The following is a 19,856-nucleotide window of genomic DNA, read 5'->3' as shown; positions in this document are numbered from 1 at the left end:
TGTTTCTTTTGCTTAAAGATTGTCACCTGAGCTAGGCACTGTTGCCCTGCTTCCTCAGTTTCAGAGGGTACCTTTTTCAGGGTTGCTTTTTCACCGGGTCTCCTCGCCATTGTATTTTTTTATCTTATTTTTTTTGCTTAAAGATTGCCACCTGAGCTAGCCTCTGCTGCGCTTCTTTCTCAGTTCTAGAGGGTAGATTTCTCCGTGTTGCTTTTTCCCCAGGTCTCCACGCACTTCCTTTTATTTTTCCTTAAAAATTGCCACCTGAGCTAGCCTCTGTTGTCCATCTTCGTCGGTTTCAGAGGGTAGATTTCTCACTGTTGCTTTTTTGCCAGGTCTGCACGCCCTTGTGTTTTTTTTCTGCTTAAAGGTTGCAACCTGAGCTAGCTTCTTTTGCCCATGTCCCTCAGTTTCAGAGGGTGGATTTCTCCGTGTTGCTTTTTCCCCAGGCCTCCACGCCCTTGTGTGTTTCTTTTGCTTAACGATTGCCACCTGAGCTAGCCTCTGTTGCCCATCTTCGTCCGTTTCAGAGGGTGGATTTCTCAGTGTTGCCTTTTCCCCAGCTCCCCACGCCCTTGTGTGTTTCTTTTGCTTAAAGATTGCCACCTGAAGCCAGCCTCTCTTGCCCATCTTCCTCAGTTTCAGAGGGTAGATATTTCAGGGTTGCTTTTTCCCCAGGTCTCCGCGCCTTTGGGTTTTGTTTTTGCTTAACGATTGCCACCTGAGCTAGCCTCTCTTGCCCATCTTCCTGAGTTTCAGAGGGTCGATATCTCCGTGTTGCTGTTTCCCCAGGTCTCCACGCCCTTGTGTGTTTCTTTTGCTTAACGTTTGCCACCTGAAGCCAGCCTCTCTTGCCCATCTTCCTCAGTTTCAGAGGGTAGATATTTCAGGGTTGCTTTTTCCCCAGGTCTCCACGCCTTTGTGTTTTGTTTTTGCTTAACGAGTGCCACCTGAGCTAGCCTCTCTTGCCCATGTTCCTCAGTTTCAGAGGGTAGATATTTCAGGGTTGCTTTGTCCCCAGGGCTCCACGCCTTTGTGCTTTGTTTTTGCTTAAGGATTGCCACCTGAGGTAGCCTCTCTTGCCCATCTTCCTCAGTTTCAGAGGGTGGATTTCTCCGTGTTGCTTTTTCCCCAGGTCTCCACGCCCTTGTGTGTTTCTTTTGCTTAAAGATTGCCACCTGAGCTAGCCTCTGTTGCCCATCTTCGTCCGTTTCAGAGGGTGGATTTCTCAGTGTTGCCTTTTCGCCAGCTCCCCACGCCCTTGTGTGTTTCTTTTGCTTAAAGATTGTCACCTGAGCTAGGCACTGTTGCCCTGCTTCCTCAGTTTCAGAGGGTACCTTTTTCAGGGTTGCTTTTTCACCGGGTCTCCTCGCCATTGTATTTTTTTATCTTATTTTTTTTGCTTAAAGATTGCCACCTGAGCTAGCCTCTGCTGCGCTTCTTTCTCAGTTCTAGAGGGTAGATTTCTCCGTGTTGCTTTTTCCCCAGGTCTCCACGCACTTCCTTTTATTTTTCCTTAAAAATTGCCACCTGAGCTAGCCTCTGTTGTCCATCTTCGTCGGTTTCAGAGGGTAGATTTCTCACTGTTGCTTTTTTGCCAGGTCTGCACGCCCTTGTGTTTTTTTTCTGCTTAAAGGTTGCAACCTGAGCTAGCTTCTTTTGCCCATGTCCCTCAGTTTCAGAGGGTGGATTTCTCCGTGTTGCTTTTTCCCCAGGCCTCCACGCCCTTGTGTGTTTCTTTTGCTTAACGATTGCCACCTGAGCTAGCCTCTGTTGCCCATCTTCGTCCGTTTCAGAGGGTGGATTTCTCAGTGTTGCCTTTTCCCCAGCTCCCCACGCCCTTGTGTGTTTCTTTTGCTTAAAGATTGCCACCTGAAGCCAGCCTCTCTTGCCCATCTTCCTCAGTTTCAGAGGGTAGATATTTCAGGGTTGCTTTTTCCCCAGGTCTCCGCGCCTTTGGGTTTTGTTTTTGCTTAACGATTGCCACCTGAGCTAGCCTCTCTTGCCCATCTTCCTGAGTTTCAGAGGGTCGATATCTCCGTGTTGCTGTTTCCCCAGGTCTCCACGCCCTTGTGTGTTTCTTTTGCTTAACGTTTGCCACCTGAAGCCAGCCTCTCTTGCCCATCTTCCTCAGTTTCAGAGGGTAGATATTTCAGGGTTGCTTTTTCCCCAGGTCTCCACGCCTTTGTGTTTTGTTTTTGCTTAACGAGTGCCACCTGAGCTAGCCTCTCTTGCCCATGTTCCTCAGTTTCAGAGGGTAGATATTTCAGGGTTGCTTTGTCCCCAGGGCTCCACGCCTTTGTGCTTTGTTTTTGCTTAAGGATTGCCACCTGAGGTAGCCTCTCTTGCCCATCTTCCTCAGTTTCAGAGGGTGGATTTCTCCGTGTTGCTTTTTCCCCAGGTCTCCACGCCCTTGTGTGTTTCTTTTGCTTAAAGATTGCCACCTGAGCTAGCCTCTGTTGCCCATCTTCGTCCGTTTCAGAGGGTGGATTTCTCAGTGTTGCCTTTTCGCCAGCTCCCCACGCCCTTGTGTGTTTCTTTTGCTTAAAGATTGTCACCTGAGCTAGGCACTGTTGCCCTGCTTCCTCAGTTTCAGAGGGTACCTTTTTCAGGGTTGCTTTTTCACCGGGTCTCCTCGCCATTGTATTTTTTTATCTTATTTTTTTTGCTTAAAGATTGCCACCTGAGCTAGCCTCTGCTGCGCTTCTTTCTCAGTTCTAGAGGGTAGATTTCTCCGTGTTGCTTTTTCCCCAGGTCTCCACGCACTTCCTTTTATTTTTCCTTAAAAATTGCCACCTGAGCTAGCCTCTGTTGTCCATCTTCGTCGGTTTCAGAGGGTAGATTTCTCACTGTTGCTTTTTTGCCAGGTCTGCACGCCCTTGTGTTTTTTTTCTGCTTAAAGGTTGCAACCTGAGCTAGCTTCTTTTGCCCATGTCCCTCAGTTTCAGAGGGTGGATTTCTCCGTGTTGCTTTTTCCCCAGGCCTCCACGCCCTTGTGTGTTTCTTTTGCTTAACGATTGCCACCTGAGCTAGCCTCTGTTGCCCATCTTCGTCCGTTTCAGAGGGTGGATTTCTCAGTGTTGCCTTTTCCCCAGCTCCCCACGCCCTTGTGTGTTTCTTTTGCTTAAAGATTGCCACCTGAAGCCAGCCTCTCTTGCCCATCTTCCTCAGTTTCAGAGGGTAGATATTTCAGGGTTGCTTTTTCCCCAGGTCTCCGCGCCTTTGGGTTTTGTTTTTGCTTAACGATTGCCACCTGAGCTAGCCTCTCTTGCCCATCTTCCTGAGTTTCAGAGGGTCGATATCTCCGTGTTGCTGTTTCCCCAGGTCTCCACGCCCTTGTGTGTTTCTTTTGCTTAACGTTTGCCACCTGAAGCCAGCCTCTCTTGCCCATCTTCCTCAGTTTCAGAGGGTAGATATTTCAGGGTTGCTTTTTCCCCAGGTCTCCACGCCTTTGTGTTTTGTTTTTGCTTAACGAGTGCCACCTGAGCTAGCCTCTCTTGCCCATGTTCCTCAGTTTCAGAGGGTAGATATTTCAGGGTTGCTTTGTCCCCAGGGCTCCACGCCTTTGTGCTTTGTTTTTGCTTAAGGATTGCCACCTGAGGTAGCCTCTCTTGCCCATCTTCCTCAGTTTCAGAGGGTGGATTTCTCCGTGTTGCTTTTTCCCCAGGTCTCCACGCCCTTGTGTGTTTCTTTTGCTTAAAGATTGCCACCTGAGCTAGCCTCTGTTGCCCATCTTCGTCCGTTTCAGAGGGTGGATTTCTCAGTGTTGCCTTTTCGCCAGCTCCCCACGCCCTTGTGTGTTTCTTTTGCTTAAAGATTGTCACCTGAGCTAGGCACTGTTGCCCTGCTTCCTCAGTTTCAGAGGGTACCTTTTTCAGGGTTGCTTTTTCACCGGGTCTCCTCGCCATTGTATTTTTTTATCTTATTTTTTTTGCTTAAAGATTGCCACCTGAGCTAGCCTCTGTTGCGCTTCTTTCTCAGTTCTAGAGGGTAGATTTCTCCGTGTTGCTTTTTCCCCAGGTCTCCACGCACTTCCTTTTATTTTTCCTTAAAAATTGCCACCTGAGCTAGCCTCTGTTGTCCATCTTCGTCGGTTTCAGAGGGTAGATTTCTCACTGTTGCTTTTTTGCCAGGTCTGCACGCCCTTGTGTTTTTTTTCTGCTTAAAGGTTGCAACCTGAGCTAGCTTCTTTTGCCCATGTCCCTCAGTTTCAGAGGGTGGATTTCTCCGTGTTGCTTTTTCCCCAGGCCTCCACGCCCTTGTGTGTTTCTTTTGCTTAACGATTGCCACCTGAGCTAGCCTCTGTTGCCCATCTTCGTCCGTTTCAGAGGGTGGATTTCTCAGTGTTGCCTTTTCCCCAGCTCCCCACGCCCTTGTGTGTTTCTTTTGCTTAAAGATTGCCACCTGAAGCCAGCCTCTCTTGCCCATCTTCCTCAGTTTCAGAGGGTAGATATTTCAGGGTTGCTTTTTCCCCAGGTCTCCGCGCCTTTGGGTTTTGTTTTTGCTTAACGATTGCCACCTGAGCTAGCCTCTCTTGCCCATCTTCCTGAGTTTCAGAGGGTCGATATCTCCGTGTTGCTGTTTCCCCAGGTCTCCACGCCCTTGTGTGTTTCTTTTGCTTAACGTTTGCCACCTGAAGCCAGCCTCTCTTGCCCATCTTCCTCAGTTTCAGAGGGTAGATATTTCAGGGTTGCTTTTTCCCCAGGTCTCCACGCCTTTGTGTTTTGTTTTTGCTTAACGAGTGCCACCTGAGCTAGCCTCTCTTGCCCATGTTCCTCAGTTTCAGAGGGTAGATATTTCAGGGTTGCTTTGTCCCCAGGGCTCCACGCCTTTGTGCTTTGTTTTTGCTTAAGGATTGCCACCTGAGGTAGCCTCTCTTGCCCATCTTCCTCAGTTTCAGAGGGTGGATTTCTCCGTGTTGCTTTTTCCCCAGGTCTCCACGCCCTTGTGTGTTTCTTTTGCTTAAAGATTGCCACCTGAGCTAGCCTCTGTTGCCCATCTTCGTCCGTTTCAGAGGGTGGATTTCTCAGTGTTGCCTTTTCGCCAGCTCCCCACGCCCTTGTGTGTTTCTTTTGCTTAAAGATTGTCACCTGAGCTAGGCACTGTTGCCCTGCTTCCTCAGTTTCAGAGGGTACCTTTTTCAGGGTTGCTTTTTCACCGGGTCTCCTCGCCATTGTATTTTTTTATCTTATTTTTTTTGCTTAAAGATTGCCACCTGAGCTAGCCTCTGCTGCGCTTCTTTCTCAGTTCTAGAGGGTAGATTTCTCCGTGTTGCTTTTTCCCCAGGTCTCCACGCACTTCCTTTTATTTTTCCTTAAAAATTGCCACCTGAGCTAGCCTCTGTTGTCCATCTTCGTCGGTTTCAGAGGGTAGATTTCTCACTGTTGCTTTTTTGCCAGGTCTGCACGCCCTTGTGTTTTTTTTCTGCTTAAAGGTTGCAACCTGAGCTAGCTTCTTTTGCCCATGTCCCTCAGTTTCAGAGGGTGGATTTCTCCGTGTTGCTTTTTCCCCAGGCCTCCACGCCCTTGTGTGTTTCTTTTGCTTAACGATTGCCACCTGAGCTAGCCTCTGTTGCCCATCTTCGTCCGTTTCAGAGGGTGGATTTCTCAGTGTTGCCTTTTCCCCAGCTCCCCACGCCCTTGTGTGTTTGTTTTGCTTAAAGATTGCCACCTGAAGCCAGCCTCTCTTGCCCATCTTCCTCAGTTTCAGAGGGTAGATATTTCAGGGTTGCTTTTTCCCCAGGTCTCCACGCCTTTGGGTTTTGTTTTTGCTTAACGATTGCCACCTGAGCTAGCCTCTCTTGCCCATCTTCCTGAGTTTCAGAGGGTCGATATCTCCGTGTTGCTGTTTCCCCAGGTCTCCACGCCCTTGTGTGTTTCTTTTGCTTAACGTTTGCCACCTGAAGCCAGCCTCTCTTGCCCATCTTCCTCAGTTTCAGAGGGTAGATATTTCAGGGTTGCTTTTTCCCCAGGTCTCCACGCCTTTGTGTTTTGTTTTTGCTTAACGAGTGCCACCTGAGCTAGCCTCTCTTGCCCATGTTCCTCAGTTTCAGAGGGTAGATATTTCAGGGTTGCTTTGTCCCCAGGGCTCCACGCCTTTGTGCTTTGTTTTTGCTTAAGGATTGCCACCTGAGGTAGCCTCTCTTGCCCATCTTCCTCAGTTTCAGAGGGTGGATTTCTCCGTGTTGCTTTTTCCCCAGGTCTCCACGCCCTTGTGTGTTTCTTTTGCTTAAAGATTGCCACCTGAGCTAGCCTCTGTTGCCCATCTTCGTCCGTTTCAGAGGGTGGATTTCTCAGTGTTGCCTTTTCGCCAGCTCCCCACGCCCTTGTGTGTTTCTTTTGCTTAAAGATTGTCACCTGAGCTAGGCACTGTTGCCCTGCTTCCTCAGTTTCAGAGGGTACCTTTTTCAGGGTTGCTTTTTCACCGGGTCTCCTCGCCATTGTATTTTTTTATCTTATTTTTTTTGCTTAAAGATTGCCACCTGAGCTAGCCTCTGTTGCGCTTCTTTCTCAGTTCTAGAGGGTAGATTTCTCCGTGTTGCTTTTTCCCCAGGTCTCCACGCACTTCCTTTTATTTTTCCTTAAAAATTGCCACCTGAGCTAGCCTCTGTTGTCCATCTTCGTCGGTTTCAGAGGGTAGATTTCTCACTGTTGCTTTTTTGCCAGGTCTGCACGCCCTTGTGTTTTTTTTCTGCTTAAAGGTTGCAACCTGAGCTAGCTTCTTTTGCCCATGTCCCTCAGTTTCAGAGGGTGGATTTCTCCGTGTTGCTTTTTCCCCAGGCCTCCACGCCCTTGTGTGTTTCTTTTGCTTAACGATTGCCACCTGAGCTAGCCTCTGTTGCCCATCTTCGTCCGTTTCAGAGGGTGGATTTCTCAGTGTTGCCTTTTCCCCAGCTCCCCACGCCCTTGTGTGTTTCTTTTGCTTAAAGATTGCCACCTGAAGCCAGCCTCTCTTGCCCATCTTCCTCAGTTTCAGAGGGTAGATATTTCAGGGTTGCTTTTTCCCCAGGTCTCCGCGCCTTTGGGTTTTGTTTTTGCTTAACGATTGCCACCTGAGCTAGCCTCTCTTGCCCATCTTCCTGAGTTTCAGAGGGTCGATATCTCCGTGTTGCTGTTTCCCCAGGTCTCCACGCCCTTGTGTGTTTCTTTTGCTTAACGTTTGCCACCTGAAGCCAGCCTCTCTTGCCCATCTTCCTCAGTTTCAGAGGGTAGATATTTCAGGGTTGCTTTTTCCCCAGGTCTCCACGCCTTTGTGTTTTGTTTTTGCTTAACGAGTGCCACCTGAGCTAGCCTCTCTTGCCCATGTTCCTCAGTTTCAGAGGGTAGATATTTCAGGGTTGCTTTGTCCCCAGGGCTCCACGCCTTTGTGCTTTGTTTTTGCTTAAGGATTGCCACCTGAGGTAGCCTCTCTTGCCCATCTTCCTCAGTTTCAGAGGGTGGATTTCTCCGTGTTGCTTTTTCCCCAGGTCTCCACGCCCTTGTGTGTTTCTTTTGCTTAAAGATTGCCACCTGAGCTAGCCTCTGTTGCCCATCTTCGTCCGTTTCAGAGGGTGGATTTCTCAGTGTTGCCTTTTCGCCAGCTCCCCACGCCCTTGTGTGTTTCTTTTGCTTAAAGATTGTCACCTGAGCTAGGCACTGTTGCCCTGCTTCCTCAGTTTCAGAGGGTACCTTTTTCAGGGTTGCTTTTTCACCGGGTCTCCTCGCCATTGTATTTTTTTATCTTATTTTTTTTGCTTAAAGATTGCCACCTGAGCTAGCCTCTGCTGCGCTTCTTTCTCAGTTCTAGAGGGTAGATTTCTCCGTGTTGCTTTTTCCCCAGGTCTCCACGCACTTCCTTTTATTTTTCCTTAAAAATTGCCACCTGAGCTAGCCTCTGTTGTCCATCTTCGTCGGTTTCAGAGGGTAGATTTCTCACTGTTGCTTTTTTGCCAGGTCTGCACGCCCTTGTGTTTTTTTTCTGCTTAAAGGTTGCAACCTGAGCTAGCTTCTTTTGCCCATGTCCCTCAGTTTCAGAGGGTGGATTTCTCCGTGTTGCTTTTTCCCCAGGCCTCCACGCCCTTGTGTGTTTCTTTTGCTTAACGATTGCCACCTGAGCTAGCCTCTGTTGCCCATCTTCGTCCGTTTCAGAGGGTGGATTTCTCAGTGTTGCCTTTTCCCCAGCTCCCCACGCCCTTGTGTGTTTGTTTTGCTTAAAGATTGCCACCTGAAGCCAGCCTCTCTTGCCCATCTTCCTCAGTTTCAGAGGGTAGATATTTCAGGGTTGCTTTTTCCCCAGGTCTCCACGCCTTTGGGTTTTGTTTTTGCTTAACGATTGCCACCTGAGCTAGCCTCTCTTGCCCATCTTCCTGAGTTTCAGAGGGTCGATATCTCCGTGTTGCTGTTTCCCCAGGTCTCCACGCCCTTGTGTGTTTCTTTTGCTTAACGTTTGCCACCTGAAGCCAGCCTCTCTTGCCCATCTTCCTCAGTTTCAGAGGGTAGATATTTCAGGGTTGCTTTTTCCCCAGGTCTCCACGCCTTTGTGTTTTGTTTTTGCTTAACGAGTGCCACCTGAGCTAGCCTCTCTTGCCCATGTTCCTCAGTTTCAGAGGGTAGATATTTCAGGGTTGCTTTGTCCCCAGGGCTCCACGCCTTTGTGCTTTGTTTTTGCTTAAGGATTGCCACCTGAGGTAGCCTCTCTTGCCCATCTTCCTCAGTTTCAGAGGGTGGATTTCTCCGTGTTGCTTTTTCCCCAGGTCTCCACGCCCTTGTGTGTTTCTTTTGCTTAAAGATTGCCACCTGAGCTAGCCTCTGTTGCCCATCTTCGTCCGTTTCAGAGGGTGGATTTCTCAGTGTTGCCTTTTCGCCAGCTCCCCACGCCCTTGTGTGTTTCTTTTGCTTAAAGATTGTCACCTGAGCTAGGCACTGTTGCCCTGCTTCCTCAGTTTCAGAGGGTACCTTTTTCAGGGTTGCTTTTTCACCGGGTCTCCTCGCCATTGTATTTTTTTATCTTATTTTTTTTGCTTAAAGATTGCCACCTGAGCTAGCCTCTGTTGCGCTTCTTTCTCAGTTCTAGAGGGTAGATTTCTCCGTGTTGCTTTTTCCCCAGGTCTCCACGCACTTCCTTTTATTTTTCCTTAAAAATTGCCACCTGAGCTAGCCTCTGTTGTCCATCTTCGTCGGTTTCAGAGGGTAGATTTCTCACTGTTGCTTTTTTGCCAGGTCTGCACGCCCTTGTGTTTTTTTTCTGCTTAAAGGTTGCAACCTGAGCTAGCTTCTTTTGCCCATGTCCCTCAGTTTCAGAGGGTGGATTTCTCCGTGTTGCTTTTTCCCCAGGCCTCCACGCCCTTGTGTGTTTCTTTTGCTTAACGATTGCCACCTGAGCTAGCCTCTGTTGCCCATCTTCGTCCGTTTCAGAGGGTGGATTTCTCAGTGTTGCCTTTTCCCCAGCTCCCCACGCCCTTGTGTGTTTCTTTTGCTTAAAGATTGCCACCTGAAGCCAGCCTCTCTTGCCCATCTTCCTCAGTTTCAGAGGGTAGATATTTCAGGGTTGCTTTTTCCCCAGGTCTCCGCGCCTTTGGGTTTTGTTTTTGCTTAACGATTGCCACCTGAGCTAGCCTCTCTTGCCCATCTTCCTGAGTTTCAGAGGGTCGATATCTCCGTGTTGCTGTTTCCCCAGGTCTCCACGCCCTTGTGTGTTTCTTTTGCTTAACGTTTGCCACCTGAAGCCAGCCTCTCTTGCCCATCTTCCTCAGTTTCAGAGGGTAGATATTTCAGGGTTGCTTTTTCCCCAGGTCTCCACGCCTTTGTGTTTTGTTTTTGCTTAACGAGTGCCACCTGAGCTAGCCTCTCTTGCCCATGTTCCTCAGTTTCAGAGGGTAGATATTTCAGGGTTGCTTTGTCCCCAGGGCTCCACGCCTTTGTGCTTTGTTTTTGCTTAAGGATTGCCACCTGAGGTAGCCTCTCTTGCCCATCTTCCTCAGTTTCAGAGGGTGGATTTCTCCGTGTTGCTTTTTCCCCAGGTCTCCACGCCCTTGTGTGTTTCTTTTGCTTAAAGATTGCCACCTGAGCTAGCCTCTGTTGCCCATCTTCGTCCGTTTCAGAGGGTGGATTTCTCAGTGTTGCCTTTTCGCCAGCTCCCCACGCCCTTGTGTGTTTCTTTTGCTTAAAGATTGTCACCTGAGCTAGGCACTGTTGCCCTGCTTCCTCAGTTTCAGAGGGTACCTTTTTCAGGGTTGCTTTTTGACCGGGTCTCCTCGCCATTGTATTTTTTTATCTTATTTTTTTTGCTTAAAGATTGCCACCTGAGCTAGCCTCTGTTGCACTTCTTTCTCAGTTCTAGAGGGTAGATTTCTCCGTGTTGCTTTTTCCCCAGGTCTCCACGCACTTCCTTTTATTTTTCCTTAAAAATTGCCACCTGAGCTAGCCTCTGTTGTCCATCTTCGTCGGTTTCAGAGGGTAGATTTCTCACTGTTGCTTTTTTGCCAGGTCTGCACGCCCTTGTGTTTTTTTTCTGCTTAAAGGTTGCAACCTGAGCTAGCTTCTTTTGCCCATGTCCCTCAGTTTCAGAGGGTGGATTTCTCCGTGTTGCTTTTTCCCCAGGCCTCCACGCCCTTGTGTGTTTCTTTTGCTTAACGATTGCCACCTGAGCTAGCCTCTGTTGCCCATCTTCGTCCGTTTCAGAGGGTGGATTTCTCAGTGTTGCCTTTTCCCCAGCTCCCCACGCCCTTGTGTGTTTCTTTTGCTTAAAGATTGCCACCTGAAGCCAGCCTCTCTTGCCCATCTTCCTCAGTTTCAGAGGGTAGATATTTCAGGGTTGCTTTTTCCCCAGGTCTCCGCGCCTTTGGGTTTTGTTTTTGCTTAACGATTGCCACCTGAGCTAGCCTCTCTTGCCCATCTTCCTGAGTTTCAGAGGGTCGATATCTCCGTGTTGCTGTTTCCCCAGGTCTCCACGCCCTTGTGTGTTTCTTTTGCTTAACGTTTGCCACCTGAAGCCAGCCTCTCTTGCCCATCTTCCTCAGTTTCAGAGGGTAGATATTTCAGGGTTGCTTTTTCCCCAGGTCTCCACGCCTTTGTGTTTTGTTTTTGCTTAACGAGTGCCACCTGAGCTAGCCTCTCTTGCCCATGTTCCTCAGTTTCAGAGGGTAGATATTTCAGGGTTGCTTTGTCCCCAGGGCTCCACGCCTTTGTGCTTTGTTTTTGCTTAAGGATTGCCACCTGAGGTAGCCTCTCTTGCCCATCTTCCTCAGTTTCAGAGGGTGGATTTCTCCGTGTTGCTTTTTCCCCAGGTCTCCACGCCCTTGTGTGTTTCTTTTGCTTAAAGATTGCCACCTGAGCTAGCCTCTGTTGCCCATCTTCGTCCGTTTCAGAGGGTGGATTTCTCAGTGTTGCCTTTTCGCCAGCTCCCCACGCCCTTGTGTGTTTCTTTTGCTTAAAGATTGTCACCTGAGCTAGGCACTGTTGCCCTGCTTCCTCAGTTTCAGAGGGTACCTTTTTCAGGGTTGCTTTTTGACCGGGTCTCCTCGCCATTGTATTTTTTTATCTTATTTTTTTTGCTTAAAGATTGCCACCTGAGCTAGCCTCTGTTGCGCTTCTTTCTCAGTTCTAGAGGGTAGATTTCTCCGTGTTGCTTTTTCCCCAGGTCTCCACGCACTTCCTTTTATTTTTCCTTAAAAATTGCCACCTGAGCTAGCCTCTGTTGTCCATCTTCGTCGGTTTCAGAGGGTAGATTTCTCACTGTTGCTTTTTTGCCAGGTCTGCACGCCCTTGTGTTTTTTTTCTGCTTAAAGGTTGCAACCTGAGCTAGCTTCTTTTGCCCATGTCCCTCAGTTTCAGAGGGTGGATTTCTCCGTGTTGCTTTTTCCCCAGGCCTCCACGCCCTTGTGTGTTTCTTTTGCTTAACGATTGCCACCTGAGCTAGCCTCTGTTGCCCATCTTCGTCCGTTTCAGAGGGTGGATTTCTCAGTGTTGCCTTTTCCCCAGCTCCCCACGCCCTTGTGTGTTTCTTTTGCTTAAAGATTGCCACCTGAAGCCAGCCTCTCTTGCCCATCTTCCTCAGTTTCAGAGGGTAGATATTTCAGGGTTGCTTTTTCCCCAGGTCTCCGCGCCTTTGGGTTTTGTTTTTGCTTAACGATTGCCACCTGAGCTAGCCTCTCTTGCCCATCTTCCTGAGTTTCAGAGGGTCGATATCTCCGTGTTGCTGTTTCCCCAGGTCTCCACGCCCTTGTGTGTTTCTTTTGCTTAACGTTTGCCACCTGAAGCCAGCCTCTCTTGCCCATCTTCCTCAGTTTCAGAGGGTAGATATTTCAGGGTTGCTTTTTCCCCAGGTCTCCACGCCTTTGTGTTTTGTTTTTGCTTAACGAGTGCCACCTGAGCTAGCCTCTCTTGCCCATGTTCCTCAGTTTCAGAGGGTAGATATTTCAGGGTTGCTTTGTCCCCAGGGCTCCACGCCTTTGTGCTTTGTTTTTGCTTAAGGATTGCCACCTGAGGTAGCCTCTCTTGCCCATCTTCCTCAGTTTCAGAGGGTGGATTTCTCCGTGTTGCTTTTTCCCCAGGTCTCCACGCCCTTGTGTGTTTCTTTTGCTTAAAGATTGCCACCTGAGCTAGCCTCTGTTGCCCATCTTCGTCCGTTTCAGAGGGTGGATTTCTCAGTGTTGCCTTTTCGCCAGCTCCCCACGCCCTTGTGTGTTTCTTTTGCTTAAAGATTGTCACCTGAGCTAGGCACTGTTGCCCTGCTTCCTCAGTTTCAGAGGGTACCTTTTTCAGGGTTGCTTTTTGACCGGGTCTCCTCGCCATTGTATTTTTTTATCTTATTTTTTTTGCTTAAAGATTGCCACCTGAGCTAGCCTCTGTTGCGCTTCTTTCTCAGTTCTAGAGGGTAGATTTCTCCGTGTTGCTTTTTCCCCAGGTCTCCACGCACTTCCTTTTATTTTTCCTTAAAAATTGCCACCTGAGCTAGCCTCTGTTGTCCATCTTCGTCGGTTTCAGAGGGTAGATTTCTCACTGTTGCTTTTTTGCCAGGTCTGCACGCCCTTGTGTTTTTTTTCTGCTTAAAGGTTGCAACCTGAGCTAGCTTCTTTTGCCCATGTCCCTCAGTTTCAGAGGGTGGATTTCTCCGTGTTGCTTTTTCCCCAGGCCTCCACGCCCTTGTGTGTTTCTTTTGCTTAACGATTGCCACCTGAGCTAGCCTCTGTTGCCCATCTTCGTCCGTTTCAGAGGGTGGATTTCTCAGTGTTGCCTTTTCCCCAGCTCCCCACGCCCTTGTGTGTTTCTTTTGCTTAAAGATTGCCACCTGAAGCCAGCCTCTCTTGCCCATCTTCCTCAGTTTCAGAGGGTAGATATTTCAGGGTTGCTTTTTCCCCAGGTCTCCGCGCCTTTGGGTTTTGTTTTTGCTTAACGATTGCCACCTGAGCTAGCCTCTCTTGCCCATCTTCCTGAGTTTCAGAGGGTCGATATCTCCGTGTTGCTGTTTCCCCAGGTCTCCACGCCCTTGTGTGTTTCTTTTGCTTAACGTTTGCCACCTGAAGCCAGCCTCTCTTGCCCATCTTCCTCAGTTTCAGAGGGTAGATATTTCAGGGTTGCTTTTTCCCCAGGTCTCCACGCCTTTGTGTTTTGTTTTTGCTTAACGAGTGCCACCTGAGCTAGCCTCTCTTGCCCATGTTCCTCAGTTTCAGAGGGTAGATATTTCAGGGTTGCTTTGTCCCCAGGGCTCCACGCCTTTGTGCTTTGTTTTTGCTTAAGGATTGCCACCTGAGGTAGCCTCTCTTGCCCATCTTCCTCAGTTTCAGAGGGTGGATTTCTCCGTGTTGCTTTTTCCCCAGGTCTCCACGCCCTTGTGTGTTTCTTTTGCTTAAAGATTGCCACCTGAGCTAGCCTCTGTTGCCCATCTTCGTCCGTTTCAGAGGGTGGATTTCTCAGTGTTGCCTTTTCGCCAGCTCCCCACGCCCTTGTGTGTTTCTTTTGCTTAAAGATTGTCACCTGAGCTAGGCACTGTTGCCCTGCTTCCTCAGTTTCAGAGGGTACCTTTTTCAGGGTTGCTTTTTGACCGGGTCTCCTCGCCATTGTATTTTTTTATCTTATTTTTTTTGCTTAAAGATTGCCACCTGAGCTAGCCTCTGTTGCGCTTCTTTCTCAGTTCTAGAGGGTAGATTTCTCCGTGTTGCTTTTTCCCCAGGTCTCCACGCACTTCCTTTTATTTTTCCTTAAAAATTGCCACCTGAGCTAGCCTCTGTTGTCCATCTTCGTCGGTTTCAGAGGGTAGATTTCTCACTGTTGCTTTTTTGCCAGGTCTGCACGCCCTTGTGTTTTTTTTCTGCTTAAAGGTTGCAACCTGAGCTAGCTTCTTTTGCCCATGTCCCTCAGTTTCAGAGGGTGGATTTCTCCGTGTTGCTTTTTCCCCAGGCCTCCACGCCCTTGTGTGTTTCTTTTGCTTAACGATTGCCACCTGAGCTAGCCTCTGTTGCCCATCTTCGTCCGTTTCAGAGGGTGGATTTCTCAGTGTTGCCTTTTCCCCAGCTCCCCACGCCCTTGTGTGTTTCTTTTGCTTAAAGATTGCCACCTGAAGCCAGCCTCTCTTGCCCATCTTCCTCAGTTTCAGAGGGTAGATATTTCAGGGTTGCTTTTTCCCCAGGTCTCCGCGCCTTTGGGTTTTGTTTTTGCTTAACGATTGCCACCTGAGCTAGCCTCTCTTGCCCATCTTCCTGAGTTTCAGAGGGTCGATATCTCCGTGTTGCTGTTTCCCCAGGTCTCCACGCCCTTGTGTGTTTCTTTTGCTTAACGTTTGCCACCTGAAGCCAGCCTCTCTTGCCCATCTTCCTCAGTTTCAGAGGGTAGATATTTCAGGGTTGCTTTTTCCCCAGGTCTCCACGCCTTTGTGTTTTGTTTTTGCTTAACGAGTGCCACCTGAGCTAGCCTCTCTTGCCCATGTTCCTCAGTTTCAGAGGGTAGATATTTCAGGGTTGCTTTGTCCCCAGGGCTCCACGCCTTTGTGCTTTGTTTTTGCTTAAGGATTGCCACCTGAGGTAGCCTCTCTTGCCCATCTTCCTCAGTTTCAGAGGGTGGATTTCTCCGTGTTGCTTTTTCCCCAGGTCTCCACGCCCTTGTGTGTTTCTTTTGCTTAAAGATTGCCACCTGAGCTAGCCTCTGTTGCCCATCTTCGTCCGTTTCAGAGGGTGGATTTCTCAGTGTTGCCTTTTCGCCAGCTCCCCACGCCCTTGTGTGTTTCTTTTGCTTAAAGATTGTCACCTGAGCTAGGCACTGTTGCCCTGCTTCCTCAGTTTCAGAGGGTACCTTTTTCAGGGTTGCTTTTTCACCGGGTCTCCTCGCCATTGTATTTTTTTATCTTATTTTTTTTGCTTAAAGATTGCCACCTGAGCTAGCCTCTGTTGCGCTTCTTTCTCAGTTCTAGAGGGTAGATTTCTCCGTGTTGCTTTTTCCCCAGGTCTCCACGCACTTCCTTTTATTTTTCCTTAAAAATTGCCACCTGAGCTAGCCTCTGTTGTCCATCTTCGTCGGTTTCAGAGGGTAGATTTCTCACTGTTGCTTTTTTGCCAGGTCTGCACGCCCTTGTGTTTTTTTTCTGCTTAAAGGTTGCAACCTGAGCTAGCTTCTTTTGCCCATGTCCCTCAGTTTCAGAGGGTGGATTTCTCCGTGTTGCTTTTTCCCCAGGCCTCCACGCCCTTGTGTGTTTCTTTTGCTTAACGATTGCCACCTGAGCTAGCCTCTGTTGCCCATCTTCGTCCGTTTCAGAGGGTGGATTTCTCAGTGTTGCCTTTTCCCCAGCTCCCCACGCCCTTGTGTGTTTCTTTTGCTTAAAGATTGCCACCTGAAGCCAGCCTCTCTTGCCCATCTTCCTCAGTTTCAGAGGGTAGATATTTCAGGGTTGCTTTTTCCCCAGGTCTCCACGCCTTTGGGTTTTGTTTTTGCTTAACGATTGCCACCTGAGCTAGCCTCTCTTGCCCATCTTCCTGAGTTTCAGAGGGTCGATATCTCCGTGTTGCTGTTTCCCCAGGTCTCCACGCCCTTGTGTGTTTCTTTTGCTTAACGTTTGCCACCTGAAGCCAGCCTCTCTTGCCCATCTTCCTCAGTTTCAGAGGGTAGATATTTCAGGGTTGCTTTTTCCCCAGGTCTCCACGCCTTTGTGTTTTGTTTTTGCTTAACGAGTGCCACCTGAGCTAGCCTCTCTTGCCCATGTTCCTCAGTTTCAGAGGGTAGATATTTCAGGGTTGCTTTGTCCCCAGGGCTCCACGCCTTTGTGCTTTGTTTTTGCTTAAGGATTGCCACCTGAGGTAGCCTCTCTTGCCCATCTTCCTCAGTTTCAGAGGGTGGATTTCTCCGTGTTGCTTTTTCCCCAGGTCTCCACGCCCTTGTGTGTTTCTTTTGCTTAACGATTGCCACCTGAGCTAGCCTCTGTTGCCCATCTTCGTCCGTTTCAGAGGGTGGATTTCTCAGTGTTGCCTTTTCGCCAGCTCCCCACGCCCTTGTGTGTTTCTTTTGCTTAAAGATTGTCACCTGAGCTAGGCACTGTTGCCCTGCTTCCTCAGTTTCAGAGGGTACCTTTTTCAGGGTTGCTTTTTCACCGGGTCTCCTCGCCATTGTATTTTTTTATCTTATTTTTTTTGCTTAAAGATTGCCACCTGAGCTAGCCTCTGTTGCGCTTCTTTCTCAGTTCTAGAGGGTAGATTTCTCCGTGTTGCTTTTTCCCCAGGTCTCCACGCACTTCCTTTTATTTTTCCTTAAAAATTGCCACCTGAGCTAGCCTCTGTTGTCCATCTTCGTCGGTTTCAGAGGGTAGATTTCTCACTGTTGCTTTTTTGCCAGGTCTGCACGCCCTTGTGTTTTTTTTCTGCTTAAAGGTTGCAACCTGAGCTAGCTTCTTTTGCCCATGTCCCTCAGTTTCAGAGGGTGGATTTCTCCGTGTTGCTTTTTCCCCAGGCCTCCACGCCCTTGTGTGTTTCTTTTGCTTAACGATTGCCACCTGAGCTAGCCTCTGTTGCCCATCTTCGTCCGTTTCAGAGGGTGGATTTCTCAGTGTTGCCTTTTCCCCAGCTCCCCACGCCCTTGTGTGTTTCTTTTGCTTAAAGATTGCCACCTGAAGCCAGCCTCTCTTGCCCATCTTCCTCAGTTTCAGAGGGTAGATATTTCAGGGTTGCTTTTTCCCCAGGTCTCCGCGCCTTTGGGTTTTGTTTTTGCTTAACGATTGCCACCTGAGCTAGCCTCTCTTGCCCATCTTCCTGAGTTTCAGAGGGTCGATATCTCCGTGTTGCTGTTTCCCCAGGTCTCCACGCCCTTGTGTGTTTCTTTTGCTTAACGTTTGCCACCTGAAGCCAGCCTCTCTTGCCCATCTTCCTCAGTTTCAGAGGGTAGATATTTCAGGGTTGCTTTTTCCCCAGGTCTCCACGCCTTTGTGTTTTGTTTTTGCTTAACGAGTGCCACCTGAGCTAGCCTCTCTTGCCCATGTTCCTCAGTTTCAGAGGGTAGATATTTCAGGGTTGCTTTGTCCCCAGGGCTCCACGCCTTTGTGCTTTGTTTTTGCTTAAGGATTGCCACCTGAGGTAGCCTCTCTTGCCCATCTTCCTCAGTTTCAGAGGGTGGATTTCTCCGTGTTGCTTTTTCCCCAGGTCTCCACGCCCTTGTGTGTTTCTTTTGCTTAAAGATTGCCACCTGAGCTAGCCTCTGTTGCCCATCTTCGTCCGTTTCAGAGGGTGGATTTCTCAGTGTTGCCTTTTCGCCAGCTCCCCACGCCCTTGTGTGTTTCTTTTGCTTAAAGATTGTCACCTGAGCTAGGCACTGTTGCCCTGCTTCCTCAGTTTCAGAGGGTACCTTTTTCAGGGTTGCTTTTTCACCGGGTCTCCTCGCCATTGTATTTTTTTATCTTATTTTTTTTGCTTAAAGATTGCCACCTGAGCTAGCCTCTGTTGCGCTTCTTTCTCAGTTCTAGAGGGTAGATTTCTCCGTGTTGCTTTTTCCCCAGGTCTCCACGCACTTCCTTTTATTTTTCCTTAAAAATTGCCACCTGAGCTAGCCTCTGTTGTCCATCTTCGTCGGTTTCAGAGGGTAGATTTCTCACTGTTGCTTTTTTGCCAGGTCTGCACGCCCTTGTGTTTTTTTTCTGCTTAAAGGTTGCAACCTGAGCTAGCTTCTTTTGCCCATGTCCCTCAGTTTCAGAGGGTGGATTTCTCCGTGTTGCTTTTTCCCCAGGCCTCCACGCCCTTGTGTGTTTCTTTTGCTTAACGATTGCCACCTGAGCTAGCCTCTGTTGCCCATCTTCGTCCGTTTCAGAGGGTGGATTTCTCAGTGTTGCCTTTTCCCCAGCTCCCCACGCCCTTGTGTGTTTCTTTTGCTTAAAGATTGCCACCTGAAGCCAGCCTCTCTTGCCCATCTTCCTCAGTTTCAGAGGGTAGATATTTCAGGGTTGCTTTTTCCCCAGGTCTCCACGCCTTTGGGTTTTGTTTTTGCTTAACGATTGCCACCTGAGCTAGCCTCTCTTGCCCATCTTCCTGAGTTTCAGAGGGTCGATATCTCCGTGTTGCTGTTTCCCCAGGTCTCCACGCCCTTGTGTGTTTCTTTTGCTTAACGTTTGCCACCTGAAGCCAGCCTCTCTTGCCCATCTTCCTCAGTTTCAGAGGGTAGATATTTCAGGGTTGCTTTTTCCCCAGGTCTCCACGCCTTTGTGTTTTGTTTTTGCTTAACGAGTGCCACCTGAGCTAGCCTCTCTTGCCCATGTTCCTCAGTTTCAGAGGGTAGATATTTCAGGGTTGCTTTGTCCCCAGGGCTCCACGCCTTTGTGCTTTGTTTTTGCTTAAGGATTGCCACCTGAGGTAGCCTCTCTTGCCCATCTTCCTCAGTTTCAGAGGGTGGATTTCTCCGTGTTGCTTTTTCCCCAGGTCTCCACGCCCTTGTGTGTTTCTTTTGCTTAACGATTGCCACCTGAGCTAGCCTCTGTTGCCCATCTTCGTCCGTTTCAGAGGGTGGATTTCTCAGTGTTGCCTTTTCGCCAGCTCCCCACGCCCTTGTGTGTTTCTTTTGCTTAAAGATTGTCACCTGAGCTAGGCACTGTTGCCCTGCTTCCTCAGTTTCAGAGGGTACCTTTTTCAGGGTTGCTTTTTCACCGGGTCTCCTCGCCATTGTATTTTTTTATCTTATTTTTTTTGCTTAAAGATTGCCACCTGAGCTAGCCTCTGTTGCGCTTCTTTCTCAGTTCTAGAGGGTAGATTTCTCCGTGTTGCTTTTTCCCCAGGTCTCCACGCACTTCCTTTTATTTTTCCTTAAAAATTGCCACCTGAGCTAGCCTCTGTTGTCCATCTTCGTCGGTTTCAGAGGGTAGATTTCTCACTGTTGCTTTTTTGCCAGGTCTGCACGCCCTTGTGTTTTTTTTCTGCTTAAAGGTTGCAACCTGAGCTAGCTTCTTTTGCCCATGTCCCTCAGTTTCAGAGGGTGGATTTCTCCGTGTTGCTTTTTCCCCAGGCCTCCACGCCCTTGTGTGTTTCTTTTGCTTAACGATTGCCACCTGAGCTAGCCTCTGTTGCCCATCTTCGTCCGTTTCAGAGGGTGGATTTCTCAGTGTTGCCTTTTCCCCAGCTCCCCACGCCCTTGTGTGTTTCTTTTGCTTAAAGATTGCCACCTGAAGCCAGCCTCTCTTGCCCATCTTCCTCAGTTTCAGAGGGTAGATATTTCAGGGTTGCTTTTTCCCCAGGTCTCCACGCCTTTGGGTTTTGTTTTTGCTTAACGATTGCCACCTGAGCTAGCCTCTCTTGCCCATCTTCCTGAGTTTCAGAGGGTCGATATCTCCGTGTTGCTGTTTCCCCAGGTCTCCACGCCCTTGTGTGTTTCTTTTGCTTAACGTTTGCCACCTGAAGCCAGCCTCTCTTGCCCATCTTCCTC

The sequence above is a fragment of the Equus asinus genome, unplaced genomic scaffold (assembly GCF_041296235.1).
Source record: "Equus asinus isolate D_3611 breed Donkey unplaced genomic scaffold, EquAss-T2T_v2 contig_804, whole genome shotgun sequence".
Lineage (NCBI taxonomy): Eukaryota > Metazoa > Chordata > Mammalia > Perissodactyla > Equidae > Equus > Equus asinus.
This window is presented reverse-complemented; position numbering follows the sequence as displayed.